At 40.8% G+C, this 20,098-nt stretch overlaps 1 protein-coding gene across 5 annotated transcripts in view; it reads right to left on the reverse strand.

Moving 5' to 3' along the window:
• Positions 1-15,158, reverse strand: part of ADCY7 (adenylate cyclase 7) — a 60,567-nt gene extending 45,409 nt beyond the window's left edge. For 3 of the 5 annotated variants that reach the window (XM_032121439.1, XM_032121436.1, XM_032121437.1), the window contains exon 1: positions 15,096-15,157. The gene's annotated coding sequence lies outside the window, so the exon portion shown is untranslated. Of the gene's footprint in view, positions 1-15,095 lie in introns of all 5 variants that reach the window. The other 2 variants (XM_032121440.1, XM_032121438.1) reach the window with 2 other exon arrangements.
• Between the last annotated feature and the right edge of the window lie 4,940 nt (positions 15,159-20,098).

The raw sequence follows: 20,098 nt of genomic DNA on the forward strand, positions 1-20,098 counted from the left end.
TCCCGAGTTTATCCTCAGACACTGAGGAAGGAAACAACAAGTTTTCATTAATACTATGCCCCAACGAAATGAAAACCACTGATGGACATAAGCCATAGCCCAAAGGTCCAACCTGTTTCTTAAAGATAACCATGATTCAAAGACCTCACATTCTGCACAGAACCCCAAGGAGAAAGCCAGCAGTTACACGTAGGGAAAGTGCTCAACCAAAACCCATGCAATGAAGCACATCAGGAGCAGATCTGGGAAGAGAATCCAAACTTGAGAGTTTACTGGTCAAATCTTCCCTGGTAGATCAGGGAGTTCCTGTAGAAGCACAAATCACTTAAATTAGTGTCAGCTGTTCAAAATTCTGATTATTTCTGACTTCCGCTGGAGTTGTTCAGCGCAGTTTAAGAGCAGGCCTGAGAGCCAACTGTTGCCAAAAGCCCAAGAACATTATTTCAATAACCACATCCTGTGGTTAAAGCACAATAAATTCCAGAATTATTTTTCATCCTTGTAATCCCGTATTTCCACCTTGTGCACATACAAATTCTCAAAACCTTCTGAAGCCCTTAGCCTCTGTATGAGAAGGACAACTATATTTAAACCAAGAAGTCAAATCCATTTTCTTTCATCCCTCCTATGGATTTTCTCTGACAGGCTCCAAGTGTGCAGCATCCCCTTTCTTCTCTCCTAAAGGAACTGACCTAATGCCAACATCCACCCACAAAAGATGCCAACAACATAAATGAATACTCACAAGACATTTTAGGAATACAGTAGTCCCAAGCTAATAAGGCACAAATAATTTTTGACTATAACAATTCATTACAGTAAACATCTTTGTTGGCACTTAAATCTTTTGCTGGATTTTATTCTCCTACTTCCAGAAACTGATATAATTCCTGGAGGAGAATGTCTGTTCAGTTGTGCCAGGAAGCACAACGCTGGGCTTTAAATATCACATAAAATAATAATTAAGTTATTGTGTAATAGCATTATATTTTCAAAAATAAATATATAATTAGATAAGAATGCATGATGTTAAGGATAGCAGAATGCCCGTCCTTCAGCTCCCACTGACAGACATGGTGGTTACAAAAACAACACAGTGAATCAGTGCTGTAAATTCACTTACAGAAACGAGGGGGGATCTTTCATTTAACACTAGTTTTCCAGTAGCAAATGGAATCAGCATCTCTGAGCAAAGGCGTGACAGAACAAGGGATGAAATCATGAGGTTCCTTTCATTCCTTTCACATGGCTGTAACACCACCACTACTGAGGTACAGTTCAAGCTGACACCTTTGCCATAGCTTCCTTATTGCTAAGGTACAGCTCCCTGCCCAAGCAGCAAACCAGATATAATGGGGGAGGGCCTACATGTGGAATGGGAGGTGTTGGGGATGTGCTCAATTACAAACATCTTCAGCGGCCAGTAAGCGTTTATTCATAAATCACCATCCTCCCTACACACAGAGTTTAGGTCAGTTTAATGAACAGAAACCTAGAGAGGAAGTTTTGCTCTCCATTTTAAAGAAATAAACCCACAGGTCCTGGCTATGGCTCTGCAACAGGGGCATCTACAGTAATATTTCTCAACAAGTTTCTCCTCCTCTTCCCTCTTCCTCCCCACCACTTATTCCTATCTTGTTGCCAAACCATTCTTTCAGTATGTGCATGTCACTGTTTCTAGAACTACATAAAGTCAGTTCAACTCAAAAATAACCATTTGTCTCTCCTAGGTTTTGTTTCTTTTTGTCCAAAAGGCATATGGGGTCAGTGATGGTGTGCAGCAGCTTTGAGGGCACCTCAGCCAGCACAGCTGAGAGCAGTTGGCTGCAGAGCAGAGGCAGAACAATGAGGTGACAGCAGGAATGTGCTCCTTAACCTAAAAATGCTGCTGCAGTGGTCATAGGGAGGAACTGTGCTTCCACATGTGCCCCAAGATGAGGAACAGCCCAGAGAGATGCTAGGCAAGAGCCAGGAATAGAAGAGATCAGCTTCTCAGGGGAAAACAGACCTCTCAATGCCTTTAGCACTAAGCAAGTAGTCAGGGTGGTGTGAAATTCTCTAACGTATGACAAAAGCCATTAATAGTTCAGTTATGCACAGTCTGTGACCTGCAGGAAATAGTCAAGACTGAAAAGAACAGGGACAGATAAATATATGCAAGAAGCGAAGACTCACCCCAGTCAGATTGGATCACCCCACCTCTGAAAACTGAATGAGGAGATCCAAGATGTTCTCCCAGAGCAAGGAGGAGAGTTGTAGTTGCATCATTTTTCTAGATGAGCAGTGTCAACGATTTATGCTGAGTCAGCCCTGAGCCCATCAATGCCTTGCGCTGGTCCCTGGGGCACTGTTCTATTAGAAGTGATGACTTTCACAACAGGCTGCTGAGCAGGATCCAAACAGAAACACACTTATTAAAGAAAGGAGAACTGCTACTTTATTTTTCAGTAAGAGCAAGAACACGCTGCCAGTACTTTGGGCAACTTCCAGCAGCCAAATTACTGTTAATGTCCAGAACGCTTTCCACTTTTGTCTGGGAGTTTCCAGGATGAGTAAATCAGACCTCATGTACTCTTATTTCTATCAACAATTCACAGAATGAAAAAGCCAGAAATAAATCAGACTTGCTAGAATCACCCTGTGAGCAGTACTCAGGTTTATGCTTCCACCACTAAATCACACTTCAAGTTTGCTGCCTAAAATTCCAGTAATTTCATGAGGAGAAAAAAAAAAGTGCTCTTCCCCTCCACCTTACAATTTTTGCATGACAAGATATACACCAAAAGAATCTGTATTCAAGAGCAGGAAATAGGGAAGGAAGAATTAAGGGACTTTGCAGATAAAAAGAACTATTTGAAAAGTTTAGCTCACTCTGTTAGGCAGAATGCAGTTAAGCACACAAACTGAAAAAATATCAAACATATGTGACCAATTTGCAGCTTCTAATATGTTTTTTATCTTGCGCACCTTCCAGAGGCTAATCTCCAAACCAAGTACTTTTGCATTTGATTGCCATCTCAAAAGACATATGAGCTCCCAGCGATAAAGAAAAGAAAAAGCCAAACATTTATGTGTGTAGAGTGTTTCTGACGTAACACAATCCGCACATATTTACAAATCCAAACCCCACACACTAACAGTTCGCTCATTTTTGTTGGTTTTAAATTGATTTTAACAAATGAAGCAGAAATTACTGAAATACCATATAATGCAAAATATGATAAACCCCATGTTCATATCTATCTCTGAGTTAGCCCACTTCATACAGGAACTAACAATCAAATGTTTCAGGGTAAGGAAAATCATAAGCCATATGCAACCCTTCAGTGACCTTAACTGTGCATAAAACAGGCAAATCTACATTTTTAGGTACTCTATGTATTACACACAGACATAAAAATGCTGTAACCTTTATTTAAATCATAAAACACTGGTTTACACCCACATTTCTACTACTTTATCACCATGCTAAGCCTAAGCATACAGACCTGCAAGTCAGAAACAAGGAAGGGAAGGAATAAAATGTAAGTGAAAATGCCTGTTATGTGTTTTTGTTAAAATCCACTCCTTAAAAATGACTGTTAGCAATTACTCTGTTCAGGTGCATATATGTTGGACTATACCAATAATTTCATCACTGGCTATTTGCTAAATATACCTATAAGCATGTATAAGCACAAAGAAACCCCAGATGATAAAATAAGTTGAAATTAATTGTAAGCAAACAGTCAAAACTTAGATCTCAAAACACTCTAACTGCTCCACAGCATTTTTACAAAAAGACACTGGAAGTGTTCAGTGACAAGCATAGAAAAAGGCTTTCTATGTCTTTCACACAAGCTCCCATCTTTAGGTGGTTTAAAAAAAGGTGTGTGGGGGAGACAGCAGATTTGCAAGAAATGTGCAAAAGTTCAAGTGATGTTCAAAGAAAATCAGTGGGGTAAAAGAAAAAAGTGTCCCGTTGGGAAACATATTGTACACTGTCAGTGGCAGATGTCAAGCACAAATTAAGAAAGCATTAAGATAAATTTTTATATTTAGACACCAGCTAGTGTCTAAATGTGATGAATATGGAAACCAACAATCACTGAACTCTCCACCCAAACCACTGATTTACGAAATCCTGATTTCCTAGACGGGCTGACAAAAGAAGTAAAATGAAGCAAAATCAAAGCTGCAAATCAAGCATCCCAAATATAAGAGAGATTTTACACGTACTATGAACACTAGATGTACACTTTATCAACATCACAGCTGAAAATAAATCTGTATTATGAACATAAAGCAAGACTCAAATCAACCAGAATAAACAAAAGTTAAGATTTTGCAGAAAAAATATATTCATGACAGCAAATATAATAACTAATACATCAATTATTTAAAGTGGTGTTAGATTTTATCAATTTCCTTTAACGTTTCCTCCTTTGGCTGAGATGAATCTGAACGTTAGCACAAAACCATGTTTCCCAAGGGGCTCTGACTGGGCTGTGTGTGAGTGACCTCCCCAGAGCCGATACAGACTGGACACAAATGGATACTCCCCCCTTGCAGCCAGGGAGCAGCACTTGGCTCCTCCTCTGAGCCCTTGAGTGATTGTCCCAGTTTGCCCCGGTTTTATGACCCTACAGAAAGGATCAAGAGGAGGTCAGTCTAAGGAACAGGGATGATTCAGTGAATGACGCATCAAGGAACTCAGACTGCGGGTCAAGAAATCCCAAAGAAGAAAAGGAGTATTCTCATTCTGGCAAGAGTCAGACAAAAGAAAAGTCAGGAAGCTCATCAATAAAAGCAGATATTTGTGTCAGTACTCTGAGCACGCAGTATATCTAGTTCTGGTCAGAAATTAGTCTCTTGCACAAACAAGCTACTGTACAAACTCAAGGTAACTGCATCAATACAAAACCCAAAATGGTACATTCCAGAAACAGAGCATATAACCTTCGCCATATAGTTCTTCAATTAGTATGCTTGAAGTTATTGGGAAATATATGTAAAAAACTAAAGGTCCAAAGAAACTGTTTAAAAGTTTGCTGACTTCGTCGTTAAGACAGGAAGGAAATTATAAAAACGTTTAGGACCACTGACACAGCACTGGTGTTTTATCAGAATATTAAGGTTAGCAGACATTTTTAGTGGACCCTAAGTCACATTTTGTGTTTTAAACAAAGTTTTTAGCATTTGACTGCAGAGAAACACTCACATTCAGCCAAAAGGAGATAACAATTCGTAAGAGAAGTGAGGAATCAGCATACAGTTCTGAAAGGCTTTTTTCTTTTTGTAAACAATTCAAAACCAAAAGCTATGTTTGGCAATACTGCAAGGAAGGTGCAGTAACCCCTCATGTTACTACCATGTTATAAAAAAAGGCTTGGCTTTTTTAGAAAGAGAAAGGGCAGGTGAATAAAACTCACTGTTGCCTATCTTCCCTATGCTGTTAGCTATATAGCAACATAGAAAAGAATTAACAATTAGTGAATAGTTTATGGGAATACAAGCAATCATCTCAAGTAGGTTAGAACTAGAGAAAACTACATCTTGAGATCATTCTGATGCAGGGTTTACTTCCAATAAAATGGCACACAATACAGTTTGTGTGCTACAAATGATCTGTCCAAATTATCAAATTATCCAGATTTTAAAGATTTTTTAAAGGCTACCATGGCAAAGAAAACTACCTACCTAGTTATACAAACAAATTATCAGCAGATCAATTAAAACATGAAGATTAATAGCATGTAAAATTTCCCATAGTAACTGCCAATGTAAAAACTCACAGCCTCCTGTAAAGAAAAGCAGAATAACTGGTCTCACAATTTACCTTATGTTGGATAACAGCATACACAGGTAATAAAAAAGGCATTTTAACTTGCTCCCTGACAACATTTTGTGCAGCCACCCTCCTAGGTTATTGTCTAAAAACTACTGTGGCCATAATTACCATGTTGCTCCCCTGGTGTAAGAATATACATTTATGTTAGAAGGTATTTGTGCAGCCTGTGTGCATTGCTGGGGGAGGTGAGGAAACTCTGCTATCATAAGCAGCTCTGCTCTGTAATCTCAAATTCCTCATGGCTGTCACAGGAGCCTACATGTATCTGAAGTTTTCCTGGACATTCTTAAAGCTCTTTAAACATAAGAGTCCTTCATTTGACAAGGGGAGCACAGGAAGGGCTGGTTGGATGGCACTGCAAGGAGCAGCACTCAGCCTCCTCTGCTGAATAAGACACCAGCAAAGATCATCCACAACCACCTGGCTGTTCCCTAGCAGAACAGGTGCATATAAAAACCAGTTTTTCAGGTCTGAACTCAAATTGTAGGGTAACCATGCAACAGACCACCCAAGGGTCTGTGACTGGCCAGCAGTTGCACAGCAGCAGAGGGAACCAGAATCAAAGTCTGCTTGGATCTTTCTCACGAAGCAAAGCCCATACGGGGAGTGTCAAGTACAGGAACAGGGACGTGGGAAGCCTGGGAAGCATTGACTAAATCCTAAAGAACACTTCAAAGAACGAAGATTCAGGGAACAGCATGCTGTATAGCTTGTTTTGCACTGACCAGCAATTGCTAGCATCGCCTGGAAAACTGCTTTAAAAGTTCCCCCCACTACTAGCTCTATGTCTTTGTGACTGTCAGCTATCTCATGCCTCCAAGAGTTAAGTGTTACTAGCACATGGGATCCCAGAAAAGTTTGTTTACTTCAAAAAGACAGAGTCAGAACTGATTTTAATGTCCAGGGCATTTGTTCCTAAGGTCCAGGCTGAGTGAGTGGGTGCAGAGAGGCAGCACCCATTGCATATGGGGTGGACACAAATACAGCTGACTGGTGTCTTCCAAAGAAGGCACAAATCAGGGTGATACCATCACTAACTTGCATACAAAAAGAGAACTTATTAAAATTCAACCACAAGGCTGGAAAGAGCGATGGAGTTGTTCCCCACTCAGAGCTGACACACTTCCCCTGCCCACTGCCAGGCCACTGCTCTGACAGCACAGTTCAGGTTACAGCAACTAAAAAGTATTTCTGGACAACTTGATTTCCAATGTGTTAGGCAGCTGCCTTCAGAAGTGCTTCTAAAATACAGCAGGTTTCCAGAAGACATACACTACGTTCTCCCTTCCGGTATCTCCAGAGTCCCCCCCATCGATGGCACTAACCCAAGCCTGACTCTGGATCAGGGCAAGTTCTTCCCGGGTCCACTATAGTATCATTGTGCAATAATAATGCAATATAATTAGGTCTCCTCTGCCTGCAACCCATCCCATTTCTGTGAGGGCAGTGCACAGCTAAAGAAATCCTTCCTCCTCCCCCTGATCTCACTTTTTTCTCCACTTGAAAACCCTTCAGGTTCTACTGAGAATATTTTTATAGCACATGAAAACTGCAACAATTGATTCATGGCTTTCTGATTCCCAGAGTTCCCATGGTTTCTACAACCACATAGTTTCTACAACTACTTACCAGCAAGTAGTAAGTTTGGTTGTTTTGGGGTTTTTTTTGGCTAGTGCTTCTTAAAAAATTGGCTGTTTGTAAATGCACAAGCCCAAAGAACGATGCCTGGGATACTGATATACAGAATGTGATGAAGATACTGGGGTACTGATGCACAGAATGTGCCATTCAGAAAGATAAAAAGACACAAGCACAGTATTTTCGATTCTGTGGCCTTCAAAAATGATGCTTTAGTTAGTTTTCTTTATTTATGCCAATAGATGTACATGTATCTTTACATATACACATTTTTATTGGCAGCAGAGAACTCCAGGAAAAGCCTAACCATGAACAATGCAGTTTAAAACAAGTACAGGAGAATGCATTTCCAAATACAGCTGCCTGCATAAAAGTAGGACAGAAATTAATTCAACATGTAAAACAAGTGTCTAATGCTACTGTGATAAACCAGTTTAGCTACAACTACATCCAAAATCCCTGTGTAAACATGCTTGATAAATGGTTATGGAATACAGAGCCAATATAAGAAAAGAGCAACTCATTTCTTGCCTAAGTCCAGAATCTTGAAAAGCAAAACTTCCTCCTTTATTCTCCCAATATAAGATACATTAATTGCCATTTAATCTCCTTTATCTAACAAGATTGTTAAATAATTGGTCTGCACCTGATCAGAAGCAGTTAACACCCACATGCAGCTCTGCTCAGACTGAAAACCTGTGTCACTGAATCGTGTTCTACAACTCCACAAGTGAGCTCTGAACATGCCAGCAATCAACACATCAGCTCACTGGAGAAAATAAAACAGCTGGTGTGGAATTTCGCCTTTTGTGGCACTGTAAAAACTGCATCAAACTGTTTTTACAAAGTAACTACACTGGGTTTTTGCTATTTCTTTGAAAGCCAAACGTGGTGTTTGTACTGTTATCAAATCAAATTCTCACTTTTCAGAGCAACTCCTAGCTCTGAGTACCTTCAACAGCTGTGTATTTGTATTTGCAATAACACTGCACAGTCTCAAGCAAACCACAATATACATCAACCCCTGCTGTAGCGCTGCAAAGCATCTTCTGCCTTATTTTGAAAGTGCAGCATCCTGAGGGAGAAGAGAGTGGGGGGCTTGTAATTGTTACAATTAGCAATCTAAAAATAAAAAGTAAAAACTACTAAATTCAAAACAGGATACTCCTCAGGAACTTGAAAAAAAAATACAGATGATTTTTAAAAAGCACTACAGTGAAATATATTTACGTTAATTTCCTGATGTAAAACAGCAGAACAGAGCTCACTCTTAAGAAATAGTGAAATCGGGATAACAATTCAACTGGCAATGCCTCCAACCAAAGCACAGTCCAGATCACTTTTCCAGCATGTTTTCAGAAGTGTAACTTACTACTTGGATAACCAGGAGCCAAATTTTACAGTACAGCCACCACTGACAAGGAGGGAACTGTCCCCACGCGTCTCTCTAGAAGTTCAACAACACATTCTGGCCACTTCCTCTAGGCTGGTTGTTCTGTTCCGACAGAGGAAAAAAATCATACTTAAAAAATGCTTATCCTATGAAAAAAAAATTGCATTTTGTCCATTTAGCTTCATGAATCATCTGCAGCAGGTCAGATGAGCACCAGTGCTGACTTCAGGGGGGGGTGGTGGAAGCACAGGGGCAGGAAGTAAACAGAGCTGCTGGCTTTTAGTGACAGCTGCTCCTTGAGCCAGCTTAGCTGCACCATAAAAATCACAGCCTTCAGTGCATTTACTCCTGTGTTCATACTCAAAGTCATATATTTCTAGAAAAAACCCACTTTTTTTATTCAAACATCATTAGTCATTGTTACATAACAAGTGAGCAGAAAGGGATTTAAAGTTCCCAGGACGTTCCCAAAAGAGGCTGTGTCCTCCTGTATACACACAAGACCTTGCTGGAAAAAAAAGAAAAATCATTAATTCATGAACAAGGTGGATATTTCATAACAGAGAAAAACTGGGCCCAAAAACCCCAAAACTCAATCTGCTCACAAGCATACAAAGTGACTGGTAGTTATGTTAAATCTAGAGGAATATAAATTTTAACCTCAAAACCAAGTTCCTGATTAAAATATAATGCCTACAAACATTTACCACATTTTCTGTTATTTGTATTAGTTTATTCCCATAAACTTGTATCTCATGAATATATAAATGTTTGTTTTCTTGGCATTGAAATGCCTGCCATCTTCACAGCTGAAACTGCCAGTAAAGAAGGAGCAGAAGGTCAGGCAAAGAGTGTCAGGAAATGAGAAAGTTCTGATAGCGGTACCCCAACTTCCTTTCAAATGAGAAAATTGAAACCAAAATTCTGTTCTGCTACTGCAACTTATTTTTTTGATTTATTCCCACATGTACTCAGTAGCAATAACAGGGAAAAAGAGACAGACACACAGAAAAGCTCCAGTACAAAGTTCATCCCCTTTCAACTTGACCCAGTCTGGGGTTTTCCCCACAGCCTGACTAAGTCTGAGCTTGTTTGAGCAAGCAGGTCCTGCCTGAAATACCGCAACAGATGGGCTCAGGTTGACAAGAGCCAGATGCTAAGAATATCTGGCATTTAAATGATCAGGGCTTTATTGCCCATTGCCATTAATTTCAGTTGAGTTTGAATAAACTTCAGTGAGCTCAGTCTGTCCCAATCTACCTTTGTGAGCTCCTTCCCAGCTGCACTCTTTACCCAGCCCTTCCGTGTGATCTGTCATCCTATTGGAACGCTTGTTCCCTCACTATTTTGGTTACCTGGATGGAAAACGGTATTCAAGTAAGAATTAGTCACTGCTAGGTGGTTTGATCATCGACTAGTTCTTTCAAAGAACCCCCAGTATGAATGTTTATTTTTATATAAATAAAGCAGAAAATGTCCCAGACTGGACATTAAGTAAATAATTAAGTAATGACTAAAACCCAGGCTATAGCACAAATGAAGAGCATCTTACTGCAATATTTTATTCAACTCATTGAAATGCTAACTCATTATTATTAGTCATAACAAAAATCCATGGAGTGAAAAGTAATAACCTAAACCCAAAATTATATAGTCACAGGTAAACTATTTCTACATTTGTCTACCTATAAAACACTTACTATGTTGTCTCCTTCCTTGAAATAAAGTATGCAGTCTCAAGACCTGACAACTTTGTCAAAGCCCTTTAAAGCATTTTTGTATTGATTCTATTATGAGACTATGCTTGGGGCTTTATAACAAGCCATTTACAAGGCAGCATTATCAAAAAAAAAGAGAATTTATTGCTATTCTTGCTGAACACCTCAGAAAAATACATTCCCTTCGTTGTGGGCTGAATGGGAACTTGCATGTCAAACAGCACTTGTCTCTGCATCCCACAGAACAGAAGGTGGGACAAAGCCCTGCCACTACTCTTAAGCGATGCAGGACACTGGAGAATGAGCCTGAAAATTACCTCCTTCAATTATCTTTGCCAGCAGGCCCCAGCAGCAACCTGAGCAGAGCAAACACACAGACACTGCAGTGAACAAAGCACACACGGAGCACTGGGGCACTGGAGGGAGAAGCTGCCAGAAACAGCCAGCTCTGCTCAGAAAGACTTGTCACCTTTCTCTGACTTATGCCAGTTGCAGCCTTGGTAATCTTTGTTATTTCTGTTTTTAACTAGAATCATTATTTATTCACTTTAGTTTTGTGCCCAGAGACAGAAGTTAAACACACCCTGTTGGTTCCTTCTCTCTAATTACAGACCAGAAGCTACTTTTATTGCTGAAAAGAGGATTACAGAACAGCTGTTAAGAGAGGAACGTTTTGGCCATTAGCTGTGAAGGAAGCTCTTAGGAAAAGCAGTGTATACAGCCCTGCTGCCACAGGACAGACAGCTTTTACTTTGTTTCTTCTTTAATGCGCAACAGACCTGAAGCCTCTGAACTGTAGGGCCTGTGCTGTAAAAATCAAACCAGCAGCTTGGCTGCTACAGGGGAGGATGTTTATTTATTTTTTATAAAAGTGCTACTGAAAAGAGACTACACAAAACAAAGCTGTTTGAAGGGCACATTTTGACACATGTCATAATTCCAAGGTAGTGAGGTAAAGCAATGCTTTGGTTAGAAAAGGAACAACAGCCCCAGGTTCTACTTAAATTCTGCTGTTTATCTTTGAGTAACATAGACAAAATCATTCCACCTTTTACACCTTAACTTTACTAACTCTGAAAAGGTAACATTCAGCAGTAGCAACCTGCACATGGTGTGCAGGAAATTTCACTACAGCATATTTATGCTATCATATGTTATTATTAAGCAAAGAAAAACACTTCCAAAGGGAAGATCCAATGTATGGCTTGCCCCCCTGCCTGCATATATGGATTACCCTGTTGCTCAGCACCACAAGACAGAGCCTGGATCCTACTTGAGGAGCCTCAGGAAGATAGGATGGTGTTAGAGGTGAAAGACAAACAACAACAGTTACTTGAAGCGATTTCCAAGTCTCTGGAGATAACAATGATAGTGATTTTTATTATGAGATAAGAGTGTTGTAAAATTCCTAATTTTTTAAGACAGCATTTTTTTTCCAGCTGAAAATGTTGTGGTTTTGTAAGTAAGAGTAGGAGAAAATCTGAGATTGATGTGTTTACTGTTCTCAAAATGTAAAATATAAAATTCATTTTTTTAGCAAACACAAGACAGACTCTTCATGAAGTCCGCTGTAATGGCCTGAGGAAGAAGTTGCACTTCCTTATTGTAATACAAGATGATCTAACTACACAGTGCTTACAAACTATTTCACACTGTAACATCCTGTCAGTTTAGCAAATAATCATCTTGAAACTTTGCAGATGTTAGTTTAATAGATTATCTCTCTCTTTATGCGGTATTCAGGTTAGCTCCTCGAATGGCGCTTTAAATTTGAATATTGGCTGGGTTTTATTAGGGAAGAAAAGAGAGATCTTTGGCTCAGCCAGGTCCCAACTTTCATCTGAAAAGCCTTGTTGATTTAAGGAAGATCTGTAACTCTTTAGCAGTGCACCCAAGTCTTTGGAGCTGCTTGTGAGCTCAGCTGTTTGCCAGAGAGAGCCAAAGAACAGCAGAGAGCAGCGAGTGGCAGCGCAGGGGCCAAGGCTCCCCAGTGCCACTGACCCTCCCGTGGCACCCACAGCACATCCCACTCCTGCCCAGCTGCACCTACACACCTCAGCTCCCAGGCTGACTTCCTAGGACAATAAAACACCTCTTGATTTACACGAAAAAGTATTTCTATACAGAAAAATCCCAAATGACACTTGCAATACAGAAGCTTTGCACATGCTGAGTGCAGTTTGACCATTACATTTTATTAATCTGAAACAAATCCAGGTAGTCTGGATCCTTTTTCAGAAAGATAAAACATAGCTTCAACACAAACTCTAAGACTGAGAGAGCAATCACCGGGTGAAGTATTTCACCCTATGTTTTACAGTCTTCATAATAAGTTAAAATCAGAACAAGTAATTTTGATAAATTCTGCAGCGTTAAACCCAAGTCAATGGTGTAGCGCAAGAATAAATCTAAGTTTTCAATTTAGAGATTTTATTGTAATTGCATGGTGAATACTGCCTTTTTCTTTTTTATTTCTTTTTCTTTTTTTAACCTAAGAGCAACTAGCAACTACACAAACACCCACCTTAACAGAAAACAGTGATCATCGTTTCTAGGCTTACACCTTAAACTAATTAGCTCTCAACCAGCACCTGCTCTTTCACTTAGCACAAGCCCTGAGAACATAAATACCCACATACATTAGGGAATGAAGTCTCTCCTTTGTTTACTCTTAATGGTGTTGACATTAGTTTCATTAAGAAAAAATTTAAGCAGTTTAATGGCTGCTTTACAAGAACCCCCAATGACCCTAATTGCTGTTCCTAATGGCTTCTGGAAGCAAAAACAACATGCTATAATGGCCATTAGAAATCCATATTGGCTTACTGTTTTCAGAGAGGTATTGCATGTACCCCTCTGTTTCTGTTCCACACTTCTGGATAGGGGAAACTGTCAAGGTGTGGCGACTTTGGCAAATACTGGTTTTAATGTCACCCACTCCAGTGAACACTTTTTTCAGAAGTACTTAATTCACCATAGACACAAATATACCATGAGTGCACTGTATGACACCTCAACACATTCTTTCTCCACCTATAGCGGATCATAAAAAACTGTCCAGATCTGTACTTCAACATTTGAAAGATCAGGATACGTAAACAAACAATGAAACCCCTCCAACACATACAACAACCACTCCCCCCTCTTTATTTATTTACTTCTGACACAAACATTAAACCCTTCTGGAATTTTTCTCTTTCTCTCCTGGAATGCTGCTTGCATAAAAATAGTACAGGAAATTATTCTTATTAGCCTTTAAAATATATAATAGCTACAGAATTTCTTCATAGTACTTTTCCTTTTTAGACATAAACAAGTTCATATATATATATATATATATATATATTTTTTTTTTTAAGGTGAGCTCCTTTTAGAAGTTCCCAGGTCCCTCTCTTCTATTAACAAAAAAACCCCCACCCCCCCCCCTCCAACCCTTCCATCGTGAATCTTAGCAGAAAACAGTAAGGTCACTAATGCAGGTACATTTACATCCTATTTCCCACTATGAAGAAATTTTCATATTGCTGTGTCCAGAAGCTTTATTCCCTGTAATAATTCTCAACCACTTCAGAATCAAATCCAAAGTTTTTAGGTACACTTGTGGGGATTTTCCCCACCTTGTATTTGCACAGCACTTATCACAGCAGGGTCTTGGGGCACAACCAAGCGTGTCAGGCTCCCAGTAATACAGATGAAATAGAACACATCTGACAGGAGAAAAACAGACTTCTGTGCTGAACCAAATTCAAACATTACACCGCATATTTACTTTGTGTCTCCAAAAAGGTTTCAAAGTGTCTCTGCCCAGTTCTCAGCACCTGTGCTGACCACATCCTTACTGCTTATGACAGAAGTCTCAGGCTTAACAGACTTCAGTATGGTCCTGGGTCATTGCTGATGATATGCCCCGTTCCTGATCCTTCATCTGCCACTGGCAAACATCAGATCCCAGCAATAGTGATCCAATGCTGTTCTATATGTTTTAAAGCATTTCAACCCCTTTATTACCAGTGGTTATAAAAATGCCATAACACATCCCATGGAGATTAGAAATAACTTACCTATTCAGCAGTAAAAAAAGACACAAACCAAACTTCTGCTGATATTTCAAGCACGCTCTGGTATTTAAGTACCTCCTTCAGCAGTTTAAAGCCCTATTGTGCTAAAAAAGTGCAATCCAAAAAGGATCCAAAATACGCTCTAGTAAGAAGCAGCCAGCTTTTGGCTTTTGAGTGCAAAAGACAACCCCAAACTTCTCCATTCATGAACCAGTGCTCAGGCCTCGCAGCTTTACCAAATCCGCCTTTTCTGAGCAAAATAAACTTGGAGAAGAGGTTTATGGGCCCCAACACTTTTTCGCCGTTCCCAAGTGTATCAAGTGGTGTCACACGAGGTAGTAAATAACCATTACACGGGAAACTCATCGAGCCCTCGACTCTTGCTGTCGTGCTCCGCGCAGCGCGACCCCGAGCCCTCACCCTCCCAGGGCATCTCCCCTCCCAGGGCGGTCTCTCACCTGCGGCCGGCGGAACAGCAGCGGGGCAGGGCTTCAGCTCCTGCTGGGGCTGGGACCGGGACTGGGCCCTTCTTCTGCTGCTGCTGCTGCTGCTCCTCCTCCTCCTCCTCCTGCCGCCGCCCGAGGTGTCTCTGGGGCCCGCGGAGCCTCCCCGGCGCGGCGAGGGCGGGACCGCGGCGGCATCGCCCCTCCTGCCTCTGCCTCTGCCTCTGCCTCTGCCTCTGCCTCTGCCTCTGCCTCTGCCTCTGCCTCTGTCTGTGCCTGTGCCTCTGCCTGTGCCTCTGCCTGTGCTTGTGCCTCTGCCTCTGCCTCTGTCTGTGCCTGTGCCTCTGCCTGTGCCTCTGCCTGTGCCTCTGCCTCTGCCTCTCCTCGGCGCGGGGAGCGCCGGCGGCACCTCCAGGGGATCGCCCGAGGGGTGAGGGGCTCCCCCTCAGCTCTGCCCCGCTCCGGGTCTGCAGCACCCCGTCCCGCACAGCTCGGGGGTTCCGTGTGTCCCCCCAGCAGCGTTCACACTGTACAGCGGTGGAAACAAACTTCTGCCCAGGACTCTGAAAAATACAAAAGTTTACAGCCAGCTTTTTTACTTCTGGCCACTACTGTGGTGGTTCTGGCAGGACTCCCAACCTCGTCACAGCCAGGCTGCACCCGGGGACAAGGGACCTGACCAGCTGTACCCGAGGGACCTGACCATGGCTGCAGCCGCCCCACGGCAGCGGGGTCCCATCGCTCCATTGGCTTGAGTCCCCGAGACTGCTCTGTGGGAGTTTCGCTCGGCTGGCAGTGATTCCTCAGAGCATCAAGCCTTGAGCATATGGCCACTAATTCAGACCCGGCCTGGCTCTACCACACATCAAGTCTGATGCAAAGCTCACTGGAGGCAACAGAAAGAAATGCTGATTTCCATGGATTTTTTGGATTAAGCTTATCGGGTGAGCTGTTAGTCACTGGCAACCGCACACAGCCCATGGCAGGCAGGCGTGTGCCCAGCTACATGCAGCTACAACCACGTGTTAGTCATCCATGGACGTCCCATTACTGCAATAATGCCTTAGTAACTAAATACAATTTGTATTTGAGTCCTGCCAGCCAGCTGGTGCTTCCCACTCTCAGTAGGCCCAAGTGATGTGCTTGAATTGACTCTCAGGGAGCAGCAGCTCAGTGCACACACCACAGGCGCGACAGCTTTATGTGACTCTCTAAGCTCCTGTTCCAGTATTAGCGGGAATATAGGAAAGGCTGTGCTGACTGGGGCTGCCCAGCCATTAGGATGATTTCAGGCTGTTAGGGCTGGGAATTTTGGAAAGGAATTTAAATCCAGCTTCAGCAATGTGAGACAGTAGATAAGGCACACAGCTGGAGAAGTGGTTACGTACCTGAGGCACAGGACTGTGCAGCAAGTGAACTGGACTCTGCTCCTCTGAACCCTGCCCTGCAATACTTTCATGTGCAGTCTTGAGCATGGTACCTAATCATACCTTGGTCTTCCCGTTCCTGTTTTGGATGTAGCGTCCAAAAGCATTGGAAATTATAGGCACATTCAGATGGAAGCAGTGCATAGGCTATTCAGACCATTTCTTAGGGGAGAGGAGAAGGATCTTCCAGTAAAATGATTGTTAAAAAGAACTGTCTTCACTGGAAGTTGGATTAGATAACAAGATTTAAAAACTGCAGGAAATGGAAAATACATTGTTCTGCTGAGATCATAAATGGAGTAGTTTCAGAACAGATGGACTCAATTTATCACTTCATCAAAATTTTGTGGACCTTCCGAGTACCCAGATTGCTTAACATCATTTCTGTATAACCACAAAAAATATTTGCTATCCCAGAGTAAGATCCAAAATTCCTGCATGATTCAACACGACTGACATTGTAGGGGTTTTTTAATGGCAGCAGCTCCAAAGCATTCCAAGTGCTTTATGTACACTGTTGTGCAGATTACTCTTAAACTATGAGCAATTACTGTAACATATTTTTAGCCCAAAAAAAAGGATAGAAAAGGAAAAAAAACCCAAATTATGGAAATTAATATCCAATTCCCTGCTTCCTGCATATGTTACATACAGACTTCCCCCATTCTTTTTTCTGCAGCTGTTTCTCTCAGCGCTGGCAGCTGAAGCACAGGCAGGGCTGGTTCTCACAAGCAGATGCTACCACCCCTTACTGGAGAGCACCTGGCACTGCTGGGAGCCTGCTCAACGCCACCACCCAAGCACAAGGATCTGTCCTGTGTGAGAAGAGTGACAGTATCTCACCTGTGCTTTTAGTGACTTTTAGACTTATCTTTTTGCCCCTGTAAATTATCTAAAATAAATTTCCTATACACACGTGGTAGCTGCAAATGTGGGATACTGTGGAAATGTAGCCCTTCATTGGAGGTCCATCTGAAGTGTCCAGATTTGAATACAGCAATTCCTAGGGTTGTATTTGTTTCTGTGAAAGTGTTCTTCACAGTCAAGCAACCATTATTTTTTTCAAGCTCTTGCTTAGAAAAATATTCAACAGTTCTAAAATTAGATGTACATCTTGAGTGTATAAAGTCAGAGTATTAAACACAGAAATCTAAATCTTTCTCAAGATTGAACTGGATAACTGTACCATAAATAGTTTTAGAGATTTGGTTAAAACGCAACATATTTGCTGATAAAAATCTAATAAAATAAAATTTTTAGTTTTTTGTTTAAAGTGTTTGTAGATAGGATGTTTTAAACAAATGTAGTTGCAAAGTAAGTTATAGAGCATTACAGGAGTCTGTTTTGTACAATTCAGATGTGTGCTTCACTGGAAATTGCCATAGTACCCAGGGCCATAAATCAATATGAAACAGAGAAAGATCACTATTTTTAAAAGAAGCAGAGATAGAAAAACATAGTAAACTTCAAGTATGGTTCTCATCTGAGGGGTTTACATTTTTCTCTTAATAAGTCACCGTGGGTTGAACCTGCCTTCAGTTTGAGCATGCTTGTACTATTCATAGTAGTAAAGGGGATGACAGCATTTGGTTCTAAATAATTTTATTTGCAAAATGTTTCAACATTCAGATTTTCAGTGGCTCCCATAAATGAGTCAGTTAGGACTCAGAGGATGGTTGCTGACCAAATAAACATGTGACAAAAGCAAATCAGAAATATAGTTATAACCTCAGAAAATATTCTTTAAACCTTTAGGAAAAATTTGAAAATTAATATAGAGCAGACGGTTTGTGGGTTAGACATTATATAAAGTAGCACAATATGTTAAGTTAGACTTGTAAAATTAGCAGACAGACTTTTAATATGTTCATTCCTTTTAAATGCTCCTTTGATGTCCTGCAACACCACAGCATGTAGGGTAGCGTGCTTCACCATACTGCCTTTTTGTAGTTCCTCAAATACCCAGAAACAGTGACCCCGACAACCTTAATTTCTGCTTTTCTTCACTAGTTTCATCATTCTGATTCAGAAAGCCAGAAATAAAATGTTGTTTTTAATGAACTCTGCTGTAGGAAGTATTTATTAGAATATTGTTTGCTTGTTTGTTTTGGATGAGATTTAGCATCTATTTACCAGTGTGCATCTGCACACACTCCACTCTCTTTGGCCACTGATCAATTTAGAGAACGAGACAAACAACTTGAGTAAATTATTTGCTATTTCCTGTAGAGATATCTAATAATAGAACAATCCCAATGTCCTAGGCACGACATGCTTAGGAAGGATATAGTAAGACATTATTTTGAGCTGCTACAGTGCTGTCACCCTCATTTACAGGACAATATTAGAATCAATTGCTGAAGACCATTAGGTTTATGCTGCTAAACGCAGGAGCACCTCACTGCATCAGCCTGGCTAAAGAGAAGGCAGAGTTTCGCTGCTGTTACGTGGTTTGCATTTTTGGCTCCTGGATCAATTGAACAAACTTTGGGGAATAGTTTGCTGCTTTCTGTAAACAGAGCAATAGATGTCATACATGTTTCTTTAAGGACATGAAAAGCTATTCAGGTCTCTCGTCCTATTTGTTATTTGTTTTAAAGTTGTCAAAGACTCTTGGCTGACTTGGAAAGACAATCATGTTTTCTAGCATTCCAGATTTCATTCAAGTCAGTGGGACAACAGTAATTTCTCCAAAGAAAACTTGAAGCTCACAGCACTGGAAAACAATAATTAGGGAAGGTACCAACAACGCAAAGAAGTGTGTGACTGAGGAGCTTATGCAGTGTTTCCTAGAGGAACTGAAGGACTTAGGAATACAAGTCCCACCACCTCCAGCTCCAGTGCCTGGGCTAGGAGGTTTTGTTTGACTTCTTGGATTGACAACCAAAAAAACACCTGCATCTCCTCTCCTGTTCATGCTTAAGATTCTATCTCCAGAACAAGAAAACGCATTATTCCTTGGAAAATCAGTGCCTGGTTAATTGCTTAAACCTTTTTACTTGTACTTGCAGGTGTGATTTGTACTGAACCAAGGGCTATAGATCAGACTGGGTTTTAAATCTTTCTGTATACTCAAGTTGATCTGTACTAAAATGGAACGTTTTCTTCTAGAAATTTAATTACTCTCAACAATGACAGACAATCTGGTCTGTGGCTTCCTAGAAAACCGTTAGATGGTCTTTATTGAAGAGTCACTCTTTTTATTAATTGGTAAGTTACACAAGAAAAGAAAAAAAATGAAAGGAAGACCGTTTCCCTATTAGGTGCCCTAACGCTGCAGGTGGAGTTTGTCACAAAATGGAAGATGTTATTGATTGAAAGAACACAGAAAAGAACAGATCATTTTATGTTCACAGTAAGTGATGAAACTATTTAGCTAACTGTTTTCAATTTGCACTTTCAGTATCTCTGCATTAGTAGCTAGGATGGTATACTGGAAAGAAAAGAAGAATACTTTGGAAAAATCAGTAAGGAACGAATGGACCATGTATTTAACTAGGAGAAAATGCTCTTACATAAATTGGAATACAATTCTAGAACACAAAATTCTAAAAGAACCCACTAGGAAATATGGATTTACTAAAAGAAAAT

Source organism: Corvus moneduloides, chromosome 12, assembly GCF_009650955.1.
Source record: "Corvus moneduloides isolate bCorMon1 chromosome 12, bCorMon1.pri, whole genome shotgun sequence".
In the NCBI taxonomy this organism is placed as follows: domain Eukaryota; kingdom Metazoa; phylum Chordata; class Aves; order Passeriformes; family Corvidae; genus Corvus; species Corvus moneduloides.